Here is a 15871-nt window from a genome sequence, read left to right on the forward strand (position 1 = left end):
GTTTAGTATCAATCCTCTACAATCGGCAGACGCTAACTCCTCAGGCGTATATATACGTAAAGCCTGAGCCATGTCCAGTAAAGACATGTGGCGCATCGAACCGCCTAACAAAAATCTAATAAAAGAACGATCGGTTAAACTAGCTACCCGATCATTCAACTCTATACTACATAACAATTATTCACACCATACTTTATATACAGGTCTACGTATGGTGAATAAATGTACCCAGTCATTAAAAGAAGAATTACCATACCTCTGTACAAGTAATTCCCTAATTGGCCCGGCCAATTCTACAGCTTCTAAGGGTCCCCATTCTATGACCCTCGGTACCTCAACAACCTTGGAATGAAGAGTATGCAAACCCCTTTGATATTTTGGATAATCTATCCAAAGTCTGTCAAATCTCAGGTTCGGGTGCAACTCTTCCAAGTGCATATCAGAAAAGGTCATGACTGGATGAGGTATATCCTGCTTGTAGTAGTTATCCACCTCCTGTTGTTCCAAATTCTCAGCAGGAGCATTGCGGGCTTGGGATGAAGATTCACCCCTTTCATTCTGCAAAACACATCAAACACAATTTTTGTGCATCCAAATATGCATTAGTGTCAGCAAAATCATCAATCAAAATAATTACAATGACATTATCAATTTATATCAAACTTAAGCTTATTTTCATATTTTTATCAAATCTATACTTTTTCAAATAAGCATATACGAAAATTTTCGCCAAGTTCATAAGCATTCAACTCAAATAACATGTCAAAATAATCATTATTAGCAATTAAACAAGTCTCAAATGGCATTATCTTTCAAAAATCAAGTTCATGAATTTTAGATTTGAAAAAGTCCACTTTAATTCTCAAAATCATGTTTAGGCTCAAAGTTTGGATCATTTAACTACCTAGACATGTTACACTACTCAATTTAGCAACAATTCATGACAAAAATCGGCCATAACCTTTTTATATCAAAAAGCCCCAAATTTGCTCAAGAACACAAACCCTAGATTATTCAAAATTTGAAGTTTAAGGCTTCTAATCATGTTAAACAGCATCAATCTAGGTTATACAAGCATAATACATAAACAATTTAAGCTTAATTACACTAAAAAGCATCAAAATCAAATTGGGGAAAAATTTGCTCAAGAACACCAAATTTCGAATTAAATGGTGTTTAGTTGTAGAAATTTACCGTTTTTCTTGAGTAATTCTTAGATAGCATCCTTCTCAACATGATTTTAGCAAAAAATTTGGTGATTAACGGTTAAAAATTGGGATTTTTGTGGTGTTTTTGGGTGGTTTTTCGGAGTGTTTTTCGTGCAGAATTCTGTTTTGAGTTTGTGGAGTGTGAAACTGAGCTGTTGCAGCTCTTTTTTTTTTTCTGTAATCCGACTCCTCCGCGAGTCGCGGGGATTTACCCTCCAAACTCCGCGACTCGCGGAGTTTGGTATTTTTTTTTTTTTTTTTATAATCATTAACTTATTAAAACAATTAAGTAATTAATTTTAAAATTTTGTTTCCCTTGTTATTTAGGACGAGGTCGTTTCGGATCGATGTCCTAGTCCGTCCTTCGACAAAATTTTAAAATTTTGTCTTTTTGTAGCGATTGTTTTAAAAGCTAAGATTTTAGGGTTTTTCCAATGTTTTTGGCATACTCTAATTCAATAAGATTAAAAATAATGATAATAAAAGTTCTCGTCCCTTCCTTGGGTAAAGCAATTTCGGTTCAAAGACCTAGTCTTCAACTTACGACGAATTTTAAAAATTATATTTTTAACTTAATGAGATAAAGTAAATTTTTGTTTTTAAATTCACACAACATAAATATAAAATTCAAAATTAATATTAAAAAAATCACACCAAACTTAAAATTTGAAATGCATAAAATTAAAAATTTATATTTTAAAAATTCACACCAAACTTAATTTAAAAATTCATAAATTCATATCAAACTTATATTAATTTTTTAAATATTTACAATTTTAAAAATATTGATATTACAAAGTTTACAATATTTATAAAGGGTTCAAATATTAATTTTTTAAAAAAAAATGGTAAAAATAAAATTAAAAATCTTTTTGTCTTTTTATCCCACTTTAATCAATCAAATATTATCAAAAATATGCGCCCCTCTTTTCGGTAAAGTAATTTCGGTTCCAAGACCTAATTTAACTCATGACGAATTTTTGAAATATTTTGTGTTGATTGATTAAAGATATTTATACCTTAAGAATAAACGTTAAATTTCGCAGTGATGTAATAAATTTTTGAATGATATCAATAATTTCGGTCGCCAAACCTAATTTTATTTAATATCAATTTAATACTTTTTAGCGAACAAATTAGCGTTTATTATCAAAAGGTTAAAAATAAAAATAAAAATAAAAACTGTACAGACATACCTGTGGAATAGATTTCTTAGTTATATGATCTATCCCATTCATAAGATAGTCGGTTTAATTGATTTTCCATGGCTACATAGGCGTAACCTCGAGCATTCAGTGTCTTTTCTTCTAAACATATGAACGGTCCGTCTCTGCATAAAGTAACAAATTCGGTATTTGAATAGGTTTGATTATTTGAACATTTACCTCCATGTGACCATTTTCCGCATTTGTGACATAGTTCTAGGTGTCGTGCTCTTCTTTTCGCTGCGGATTTTGATTTTCCTTTACCAAATTGTAACTTATTATCTTCGCATCTGGATTCTTTTCTAACTCCGTCCATTCTTTCTCTGATTACTGATACTATTTCACTCGGGAGTATGTCATTATTACGTTTAGTGATCAAAGCGTGTAGCATTAGACCATGGTTTAGTTCACAGGCAGTCTTCATTTCGTAAAAACCTAAAAAAAATAAAAATTCAGAATAGGGGGAGAAGACTAGTTCTTTAGGGTCTGCTAGGGAAAGACCATTCGGGTTCCATTTTCGAGAACTACACGAAAACAGACAATCTAACTCTAACAGAAATACATATTATCCTTTAAAGACTTGATTCTCCCCACACTTAGTTAGCTGTGGTGTCAAAATTGTGATTAACTTCGTTGTCGACTTCCATCGGACCATGTATGTAATGTTTAACTCTGTGACCATTAACTTTAAATTCAATCCCATTTGAATTTATTAATTCTATCGTTCCGTATGGGAAAACTCTTTTGACTATGAATGGTCCAGACCATCTTGATTTTAATTTTCCAGGAAATAGCTTGAATCGTGAATTGAAAAGAAGAACTCTGTCTCCTTCTTTAAATTCTTTTGAACTTCTGATTCTTTTATCATGACATTTCTTTGTTCTTTCTTTATAGATTAACGAATTTTCGTATGCTTCATGTCTTAATTCATCTAATTCATTTAGTTGACTTAATCGTAGACGTCCGGCTTCATGTAAATCAAGATTACATGTCTTCAAAGCCCAAAATGCTTTGTGTTCAATTTCTACTGGAAGATGACATGCTTTTCCATAAACAAGTCTAAAAGGTGTGGTTCCAATTAGAGTTTTGTAGGCTGTTCTAAAAGCCCAGAGTGCATCCTCCAATTTAATGGACCATTCCTTCGGATTTGATCCTACGGTTTTCTCTAGAATACGTTTTAAAGCTCGGTTGGTATTTTCAACTTGTCCACTTGTTTGTGGATGATATGCGGTGGAGATTTTATAAGTTACTCCATATCTTTTAAGAACTTTCTCAAGTTGATTATTACAGAAATGAGTACCCCGATCACTTATTAAAGCTTTCGGTGTTCCAAACCTTGCAAAAAGACGTTTTAAAAAGTTGACTACAACTCGTGCATCGTTAGTTGGGAGAGCTTGTGCTTCCGCCCATTTAGATACATAATCAATGGCTACGAGTATATATAGATTATTATTAGATTTTGGAAATGGACCCATAAAGTCAATACCCCAAATGTCAAATACTTCACAAACTTGGATGACATTTTATGGCATTTCATCACGTTGACTTATTTTTCCGGCCCTTTGACATGCATCACAGGATTTGCAAAGAAGGTGTGCGTCTTTGTAAATTGTAGGCCAATAGAATCCAGCTTCATAAACTTTTCTTGCTGTTAGTTGAGGCCCATAATGCCCTCCTGTTGGTCCTGTGTGACAATGGTTTAAAATTTTACTAGCTTCATCTCCAAATACACATCGGCGTATTATTCCATCGGGACAACTTTTAAACAGATGTGGATCTTCCCAGAAATAGTGTTTTATATCACTGAAGAATTTCTTTCGTCTTTGGTACGATAATCCTTTTTCAAGGAATCCACAAACTAAGTAGTTTGCATAGTCTGCAAACCATGGGATTTCATTATAATCTATCTTCAATAGATATTCATCAGGAAAGTTGTCTTGTATGGCTGATTCATTTAGAACTTCTAATTCGGGATTTTCAAGACGAGAAAGATGATCAGCGGCGAGATTTTCTGCTCCTCTTTTATCTCGGATTTCAATATCAAACTCTTGTAAGAGTAAGATCCAACGGATTAATCTTGGTTTAGCATCTTGTTTTGAAAATAAGTATCTAAGAGCAGAATGGTCGGTATAGACCACCGTTTTTGCTAGAACGAGATATGATCGAAATTTGTCAAAAGCAAAGACAATAGCAAGGAGTTCTTTTTCAGTAGTTATATAGTTTGTTTGTGCTCCTTGTAATGTCTTACTAGCATAATATATAGGTTGAAATCGTTTTTCAATCCTTTGTCCTAAAACGGCTCCCATTGCAAAATCACTTGCATCGCACATTAGTTCAAATGGTAGATTCCAATTTGGTGTTATCATGATTGGTGCATTAGTGAGTTTCTCTTTAAGAATATTAAAAGATTTGATACATTCATCTGAAAAGATGAATGGCGCATCCTTTTCTAGGAGTTTATTCATAGGAGTGGCAATTTTAGAGAAATCTTTTATGAAACGTCGGTAAAAACCGGCATGCCCTAGAAAACTCCTAACTTCTCTAACATTGGTGGGATGTGGAAGTTTAGCAATTACATCTACTTTAGCTCTATCCACTTCAATTCCTTCTTTTGAAATTTTATGTCCAAGAACGATGCCTTCTTTAACCATGAAATGGCATTTCTCCCAATTAAGTACTAGATTTGATTTTTCGCATCTAATTAGCATTCGTTCCAGATTAACTAGACATGATTTAAATGTATCACCGAAGACTGAAAAGTCATCCATAAATACTTCCATGCATTCTTCTATCATGTCGTGAAAAATCGCCATCATACACCTTTGAAAGGTTGCAGGGGCGTTACAAAGTCCAAATGGCATGCGTTTGTAAGCAAAAGTACCATAAGGGCACGTGAATGTGGTTTTCTCTTGATCTTCGGGTGCTATTGGAATTTGAAAATATCCGAAAAATCCATCTAGAAAACAATAGTAACTATTTCCGGCTAATCTTTCCAACATTTGATCTATGAAAGGTAAGGGAAAGTGATCTTTTCTGGTGGCGTCATTTAATTTTCTATAATCAATGCATACACGCCATCCTGTTACAGTCCTAGTAGGAATAAGCTCATTTTTCTCATTTGTAATGACAGTCATGCCACCCTTCTTAGGTACGCATTGAACTGGGCTTACCCATGGACTATCAGAAATTGGATATATCAAACCTGCATCTAGCAGTTTAATAATCTCTTTCTTAACTACATCTTGCATATTAGGATTTAGTCTTCGTTGGCGTTGCACATACGTTTTATGACCTTCTTCCATAAGGATTTTATGTGTGCAATACGAAGGACTTATTCCATTAATATCATGAATCTTCCATGCAATGGCTGGTTTATGAGCTTTCAACACAGAAATGAGTTGTGATTTCTCATTTTCAGTAAGAGAAGACGATATTATTACAGGTAATTCAGATTCACCATGTAAATAAGCGTATTCCAAATGGTTTGGAAGTGGCTTTAACTCTAATTTCGGAGGTTCTTCTATCGATGATTTATATCGATATCTGTCTTCTTCTTTTAGCATTTGAATTTCTTCTGTTGTTGGTTCATATCCATTAGCTATAAGTGTAGCTAACATTTCAGCTTCATCAATTGGTTCATTACCTTCTCCTAAAGAACATTCTCCTGTTCCTTGTAATTCTGGAAATTCTTCTAATAATTCTGCATGTGCATCTATAGTTTGAATATAATAACATGTATCATCTGCAGATTTTGGTTGTTGCATTGCTCTATCAACTGAAAAGGTAACACTCTCATCCTCTATACTTAGGGTCAATTTCTTACCGAACACGTCTATCATTGCTTTAGTCGTGTTTAAGAATGGTCTTCCTAATATGAGAGGAACTTGAGAATCTTCTTCCATGTCCAAAACAACAAAATCTACTGGAAATACTAAAGTACCAACTTTAACTAGCATGTTCTCCATTATCCCTCTAGGATATTTTATTGATCTATCGGCTAGTTGTATGCTTATTCTGGTTGGTTTTAATTCTCCAAGGTCTAGTTTAGCGTATAGTGAATACGGCATTAGATTTATACTAGCACCTAATTCTGCCAATGCTTCTATTGAACTAAGACTACCCAGAAAACATGGAATTGTGAAACTTCCTGGATCAGATAGTTTTTCTGGTATCTTATTCAACAGCACTGCTGAACAATTTGCATTCATAGTAACAGCCGAGAGTTCTTCCATTTTCTTTCTATTTGAGATTAGATCTTTCAAGAATTTAGCATATCTTGGCATTCCTGAAATCACATCAATGAAAGGAAGATTTACATTTATCTGTTTAAACATATCCAAGAATTTGGATTGCTCGGCTTCAAGTTTTTCTTTCTTCATTTTACACGGGTAAGGAAGTGGTGGTTGGTATGGTTTAACATAAGGTTTATCCTTAACTGTGTTATCTTCATTAACTTTTTCAACTACCGGTTCTTTTTCCTTATCTTGATCAGGTTGTGGTTCTTGTGGAGTAGGAATAGTTTCATCAGAAGTTACAGGTATTTCAGGTGGTTTAAGTGTTGTGCCACTTCTTGTGGTAATGGCTTTAGCTGTTTCATTTCGGGGGTTAGCATTTGTATCACTAGGTAGACTTCTCGGTTTTCTTTCACCTATTAACCTTGCTAGGTTACTTACTTCTTGTTCCAGATTTTGAATAGAAGCTTGTTGATTTCTAAATGCTTGAGCATTTTGTTCATTAGTTTGTTTTTGAGATGTGAAAAACTGCGTTTGAGTTTCAACTAGCTTCATCATCATATCTTCTAAATTCGGCTTTTTATCATCGGTTTGTTGTGGTGGTTTGTTTTGAAAATTAGGTCTTTGCTGATTGTAAGTATTATTGGATACTTGTTGATTGCTAGGACCTTGTTGGTTGTTGTATGGAATATTTCGGTTATAATTCTGGTTTTGATTGTAAATCGGTCTTGGCGGTTGATAATTATTCTGATAATTATTTTCAGGCCTTTGGTTTATGTATGAAATATTCTCTCTTTGTTCCATTGTTAATTCAATACTGAGACAATCTTTTGTCAAATGTGGTCCTCCACACTGCTCACAACTTATTCGTATTGAGTGAATATCTTTAGTCTTCTTTTCCATTTGTCTCTCCACAGCATCTATCTTTGCAGAAATGGAATCTAAGTCATGGCTAGAATCGGCTCTAGCTGCTTTAGATGATCTAATGATATCTTTTTCTTGGTGCCACTCATGTGAGTGGGAAGCAGTATTATCAATAATTTTGTAAGCATCAGTTTCGGTTTTCTTCATAATAGAACCACCAGCTGCTATATCTATGTCTTTTCTTGTAGTGATGTCGCATCCTTGGTAGAATATTTGTACTATTTGACAGGTGTCTAAACCATGTTGCGGACATCTTCTTAACAACTTTCCATATCTAGTCCACGCCTCATATAGAGTTTCATTTGGTTTCTGTGTAAACGTAACAATTTCTGCTTGAAGTCTTACGGCTTTAGATGCAGGAAAGAATTGTTTAAGAAATTTGTCAACTAAAACGTCCCATGTATCGATCGCCCCTTCAGGTAATGATTCCAACCAATCTTTGGCTTCTCCCTTTAAAGTCCAGGGAAATAACATGAGATATATCTGTTCATCCTCAACTTCTCGGATTTTAAATAGTGTGCAGATCCTATTAAAGGTACGTAGATGTTCATTTGGATCTTCCTTCGGCGCACCACTAAATTGGCATTGATTAGTCACCATGTGTAGAATTTGTCCTTTGATTTCATAATCTGGTGCATTAATATCTGGATGAGTAATTGCGTGACCTTGGCCAGTGCGTTTAGCTCTCATTCGGTCTTCCATACTTAAAGGTTCCAGATTCTCCATAATTGAATTTGTTGAATCGGTATCACTAGATGATTCTGATTTAATGGTTCGTTCCTCAACAATCTCTGTTTGAATGATTGGTGGCTCCGGAGGAAAATTTAGTGGTTCAGGATCTATGAACCGTTCCTGAATATTCTCTGGATTCTCAATTGTGAGGTCGGGTTCAAAAAATGGATTATCGGAAATTTGAACTGAAGTACTTGGTCTACTGGATGACGATTCTAAAGAAAAATCAACGGCGGTTATATTTGCTAAATGTCTTGATCTAGTTACAGGTGGTGAACGTACAAAAGGTGATGAACGTCTTGCTCGGTGCATTCACTGAATATCCTATTAGTTTTTAAAAGGAAAGAAAAATTATAATAAGTTATCCAATTAATAGACTTTTCTAATTTTGCCCACGTTTCGAATAGCCAAAAGATGCAGCAGAGGGGCAGGATTCGTTTGGTCTCAATATAATTGAGGACTGTTTGGCTCCAATAACCCGGTCCACGTACAAATCCAACTATTACTACGAACCAGAAAATTTTGATGTCTATCAATTTAACCACTCAAAATAAATTTTCGTAATTTTAAGAAATTTTAGATAAGAAGTAGAAAAAATTCTAAGTCCTAAAAACTAGAATGGCGAGAAATAAGAAAGAAAAAGAGAGTTCGTCGAAAAAGGTCGAAAAAGAAAAAAAATGGTTGAAAAAAAAGTGACGGAAAAATAAAAGAAACTTATAAAAACTTAAAAATACTTAACTAACCTAACCTTATTACTACAACTAGCTTAAAATTATAATCGCAAATTGAAATTACTAATTGGAATGATAATTGATACATAGTAAAAGGTGTCTAAAAATATTAAAGCTTACAGGAAAAACTAAATACCAAATCGAAATAACTTAAAAAGAAACTAAAACTTAAAAAGGCGTCGCAAAATTCTAAAGCACCTAAATCTTAGTCTAAAGAAAAAGCACTTAAGGAATTCTACGGCAAAGCCTAAAAATATAGGAGTAAAAATGACTATGGCAAAAACTAAGTTTAAAATTAAATATGAGCTAAAAATACAAATATTACGCTACAACGATTAAAAAGGGACAAAATATAAAAATATACAAAAAGTTGTAAAAAGTACAATTTTTATAAAAATATTATTTTTATATTATTTATTTAATAAAACTACTAATTTTACAATTTAATAAAACTAATTAATACTAAATACATAAATTAAATAAAAAGTAAAAGTTAAAATAAAATTAATTATAATAATAATACATAATTAGGGTTTATATTAATAATAATTAATAAATACTCCGTAATTAATACAGATTTAGGGTTCTGTCGGTGGTGTCAGAGTCACTCCGCGACTTGCGGTAATTAAAACTTCAAACCCCGCGACTCGCGGGGTTCCAAAATTCAGATGACAGCTTATTTCTTCAACGCGTTTTTATTTATTTATTTATTTATTTTATTTTCTGTTTTTAATTTTTTCTGTTTATAAAAAAAAAATAATATGTGTATAAATAAAACTTATATTTAAAACTTAAATAAAAATAGAATTACTTTATAATTTTAATAAATAAAATGATTAAAACTAGATTTATATATATATCTTTTTTTTTTATGTTTTTTTTATATATTATATTAGCGTTGCGCTTCCGGCGTTTAAGAGTGTTCCCCGGCAGCGGCGCCAAAAATACTTGATGTCAAAGCTAAGGTATATACGAAATAGTTTATATTTTACTAGGAAACACTATTAAATACGATACAATTTTACACAAGATATTTATTTATTTATAGAATGGATATACTTAAACCTTGCTACAACACTTATAGGCAGTGTACCTAATCGTACAGTAGTGTAGTTTTTAGTAAGTCCGGTTCGTTCCACAGGGAAATCTTTAAACAAAGCTCAACGCTATATTAGTTTACTTTTATAAAAATACAAATATATATATAAGTAATATTATTATTATAAAGGGGGGTTTTTACCGTTTAATGACCGGTTTGTTGATTTTAAGACTTTAGTCGTAGTTAAAACCTAATGTAAAATATTAAATAAATAAAAGACGTAATTTAAAGCGTAAAGTAAATAACGATAATGAAATTGCGAATAATAAAAGTGCGATAAAATAAAATTGCGATAATTAAAAAGTACGATAATTAAAAGTGCGATTAAATAACAATAAATAAAAGTGCGATAATTAGAAGTGCAATTAAATATAAAATAAAGGAAATTAAATATGAAATAAAAGAATTATACTTATTTAAACTTCCGTAATCATGATGTTTGACGTGTTGATTTTAGTTTTATGCCCATGGGTTAATTGTCCTTTGTCCTGGATTATTTAATATGTCCGTCTGGTTTTTGTCCATAACAGTCCATCAGTCATAAATATAAAGTGCGAGTGTCCTCATCAAATTATTCTTATACCCGAAGTTAAATATTCCAACTAATTGCGGATTCGAATTGTAACAAGGTTTTAATACTTTGTTTAATGAATACACCAGGTTATCGACTGCGTGCAAACCAAGGTTTTACTACTTTGTTAACAATTACACCAATTACCCTTGAATGTAATTTCACCCCTGTTTTAATTATTCTAGTGGCTATTAATCCATTCCCGTGTCCGGTTAAATGAACGATTATTCGTACATATAAATACCCTGCCCATCGTGTCCGATTGAGTGTATATGGTAATTTATAGGGACGCCCAATTGTAGATCTTTATATTAACATTAACAAACTATCATTTAGTTAAACAAATATAAAGCCCATTAATAGCCCATAGTCTAATTTCCACAAGTGTCGTTCTTTTGTCCAAACCCCAATTATGGTACAAAGCCCAATTACCCAATTTTAGTAATTAGCCCAACATCATGATTACTTCGTTTTAAATAAGCATAATAATAACTTAGCTACGAGACATTAATATAAAAAGGTTGAACATAACTTACAATGATTAAAAATAGCGTAGCGTTACACGGACAGAATTTCGACTTACACCCTTACAACATTCGCTAACATACCCTTATTATTAGAATTATAATTATTAAAATTAAAATATAAATTATATATATATATATATATCGTATATATGAGAGAAGAGAGAAATAGATTATTAATTGTGATCAGAATTCGGTTGGCTTTATAGGGATTTTCGATTTTTGGGGCTCCGCGACTCGCGGCAAAATCCTCTTCAAACTCCGCGAGTCGCGGAGAATGTATTTACAGCTCACACCCTTGGAGTCTTTCTCTGCCGACGGTTTATAATATATATATATAATATATATATAATTAATATAATTAATTATATATTATATTATATTTATATACATAGTTAACTTGTAATTTTTCGTCCGTTGCGTCGAGCGTTGAGAGTTGACTCTGGTCCCAGTTCCGGATTTTCGAAGGTCCTTGCGTACAATTTTATATTTTGTACTTTGCGTTTTGAATCTTGTACTCTTGTAATTTCGAGACGTTTCTTATCAATAATTGGAACCTTTTTTATTGTCTTTTGTACTTTTGAGCTTTTTGGTCGTTTGCGTCTTCAATTCGTCGAATTTGTCTTTTGTCTTCACCTTTTATTATTTAAACGAATATCACTTGTAAATAGAACAATTGCAACTAAAAGCTTGTCTTTCTTGAGGAATAATGCTATGAAATATATGTTCGTTTTTAGCATTATCAGCATACTACTACCATACCTCGTCTTCTTATCGAGAGGGCACTCACTAGTACGAAAGGCCCCCTCCATATCGGAGATCCATCGAGCACTCTTAAGTGGATCTCGCTCACCCTCGAAAGTGGGAGGTTGAGCATCCTTGAAGTTTTTGTAGTAGAAGTCGCGCCTTACCATATTATCTTCGTGAAGAACAATCTTAACTTGTTCCTTGACTAGATTGACTACTTGCTCGTCAATCGTATCTAAGAACATCTTTTTAACATCCTCTAGAAACCCCGCTTTGTGACGTTCGAAGATGGCCTCAACCTTAGCCGTGAACTCGGAGTCCTCGCCTTGATCACCATTATCATGTCCGTTCCTCATCTTCATTCTAAGAAATGAACTCGGTTAGGAACGCAACACGAATAAATTATATACACCGTCGCGAACACTAATCACAATCAAGTAAATACGCCACCGTTCGCACATCCCATCTGGTTCAATACTTGTTGTACATCACTTACTTGACTTGGCTTGCAACCGTAATAATGGTCGCGAAGCATTATTACGCTCACACGTCATGCCGAGCTCATGAATACAACTATCTCGCTAGACGTTCAACACAAAACAACATGATTAGTAACAACATAATCAATACATAGTTAGTTCACCTATTCTCTAAGGCACTAACTAAAACCCGAACCGACCCGTAATCCTACAAGTCCCGCATAATAGCACACACAAAAGTCTAAGTCTAGGCGCCTATCTCAAGTCACCTAAATCCCTTAGACCATGCTCTGATACCACTTGAAACAACCCAATCCGTATTAAAACCGGCCCATAAAATTTTTTCCTTTTAATACGCGTTAAATAACACTTTAGGTCCCAATACACAATTTCCAAAACATATTTGTTACCGAAGTAAGTTCAACGAACTTAAAACATACATTAATAATTTAAACTCCTTAATACAATAATATGTTATTTAAAACATAACCCGAGCATGGTGATTTGGGACTATGCTACCCAAATCCTAATCGAGTCCAAAAGCAAGATCTTCTAAAGCAACCTAGCCAAGATCTCTAATCCCCAAGCTTACCCGAGCCGCCAAGCATGCGAACCTATAAAAATGTAAACAACGAGAGGGTAAGCTAATACTTAGTGAATGCAATACTTATACGCATACATACATAATCCAATTACTTGCATACACCTACACAACAACACAATATCATTAGCATACCACAATAAACGAATAAACGAATACACGAATAATCATACGTACAATGCTAGTAGAACATACACAACCCAATATACACAATGTCGACATTCGACTCGATGGTGGCCGACGAAGAGCGGTAGGTCAAATACGTTAACCACTCACCACCCATCGCAACACGTACGTGGTCGACAAAGAGCGGTAGGTCAAATACGTTAACCACTCACCACTACGCACCATGAGGCCGACGAAAAGTGCAACCGAAACGTTAACACTTACCTCAATCACAAGGATGGCCGACGAAAAGCGAAACCGCTTACCATCCCACGATAAGTGGCCAACGAAGAGCGAATCCCTAAACGGATAACACTCACCACTTACCCATACACACATGTGGCCGACGAAGAGCGATAGGTCAAACGTTAATCACTCGCCACAAAACAAAATATACACATGTGACCGACGAAGAGTGATAGGTCAAACATTAACCACTCGTCACATATCCAAACGCACACATGTAGCCGACGAAGAGTGATAGATCAAACATTAATCACTCGCTACATAACCAATACTAACATGTAACCAACGAAGAGCGATAGGTCAAACATTTATCACTCATCACATGCCTCACCTCCATTTGTGGTCGACAAAGAGTCATTCCTTACGGAAATCACTCCCCACATTCCAAACACACACATACACACGTGGCTGACAAAGAGCGATAGGTCAAATATTTATCACTCGCCACATACACAAAACGAATATAGCCAACGAAGAGCTATCCACACGGATATCACTCACTATATTTTCCCAACTCAAATGTGGTCCACGAAAAGTGAATCCTAACGGATGTCACTTACCACGTCGCACGCAAGCAACCAAATTATATACATAGGCGTATAAATATTCCACTCACTTCGATTACTTGAAAAGCAATCCCGCTTGAGCTCCAAATCGTCCAAATGCAAATCACCTAAGTAATTTACAAACAAATAAGCTAAACATTCTAGCTTATACCCAAAATACCAATAAGTGCAATATTAACCCATTTGCACTTACTTCCAATTTGACTAAGTCAAATCTCACCCAAAACACCCATAATCACAATCAACTAGTGATTATGTTCTAACACCATATTTTACAAGTCTTACAAGCATAAACTTGCACACCAAACCCAAAACCCGACATCAACAACAATAAACCCGAATCTTGGTGTTAACCTTCAATTAACAACTAAATGGGTTTCACCTATGAATCATACAATCAAAAGCCCTAAACTTGAATGATGAACACGAAAATGAATTTCGGAGTTAGAGCTTACCACTAGTATCACCGTGTAGCTAAGAACGAGGAGAACACACTTGTCAACTACGCCAAAGATCAAAACCCGCTTCTTCCTTTCCAAAATCCCACTTGAAACACTTGGGGTATTTGAGTTTCTTGAGAGAAAATGAAAGAAAAGGAAAAAGAAAATAAGAAATGAAATGGGTGGACCAGATTTTAGATCCCCATCTGGCTCAATCGTGAAATGACCAATTTGCCCTTGAACTTCATTTAAATTTACAAGAATCTGGTGCCAGTTCGCACCATTTGCCGCGCCGCGGCCTAATTCGTCGCGCCGCGACGATTGCCTTGAACTGGGATCACTTTTAAACGAACTTCTGGTCTGGATTTCTTCAAAACGTCGCGCCGCGGCCCTCTTTGTCGCGCCGCGACCTATAGCTGGGTCTGGGATCATTCTTTGTCGTACTTCTGATCTCAACTTCAGTTCATTGCCGCGCCGCAGCCTCCTTTGTCGCGCCGCGACACAAAGCTCGACCTGAGCCCTTCTCTCGCGTATAAGACTTTAACACCCGAACATGTCCCGAACCCTTCATACGCCTATCGTACATACACAATACACTTATAAATCATGTACGGTGAAAAACGGGGTGTTACACTCATGGTTAGGATAAATCTGACCACTTGGCGACCCTGTTTAATGCTGAGGTCCGTGGATTTCCTGCTGATTTTAGTGATGACTTTTCTAGATTTTTCGTCAACCTACAGCTGGTCTGGACGACAACTTCATGACCTAAATCAAGAAGCGCGTGTCTTTTTCGGAATACTTTACTTCCTTTTAATGATGGAATTGATTCATCGTGTAGATCCATCTTTCTTTTCTTTCATCGGGTAAAACAGTTTAGTTTAGTCCAAAGCAAAAGTATTTTCAGTTATTTGTTACAGATATATGTGACATATGTTTAAGATAACTTGGTAAATTTTCCCACACTTGGCTTTTATTTTCCTTTTTATCGTCCTTTCCGAGGTAACAATAATTTCGGTGTTAAAACCTAGTTTTATCGTTCATAAATATGTATAAACATGATTTTGAGTTCATTTAATTGAAAATTTTGAAAAATTTTACTAGAATTGGGTAGTCAGTATATAAGACTAGGGCTGTTCTTTTTTATCAGAGAGCACTAGATTCTAATACAACTACTGCTTTACTAGTATTTTTAATGTTAAACAAGTGTATAAAGTAAAAATTTTAAAATCCGAAAGAATTTAACCCCTTCCCACACTTAAGATCTTGCAATGCCCTCATTTGCAAGAAATCAGTAATAATTTAAATTATTGAGGGTGATTTGTGTGAAAATGATTAAATTTTTACCAAAGTTTCCAAATATATTGGCGTTTGTTTGCTGAATGATAAATGGTGCACATC

This window comes from Rutidosis leptorrhynchoides, chromosome 2 (genome assembly GCF_046630445.1).
Source record: "Rutidosis leptorrhynchoides isolate AG116_Rl617_1_P2 chromosome 2, CSIRO_AGI_Rlap_v1, whole genome shotgun sequence".
Lineage (NCBI taxonomy): Eukaryota > Viridiplantae > Streptophyta > Magnoliopsida > Asterales > Asteraceae > Rutidosis > Rutidosis leptorrhynchoides.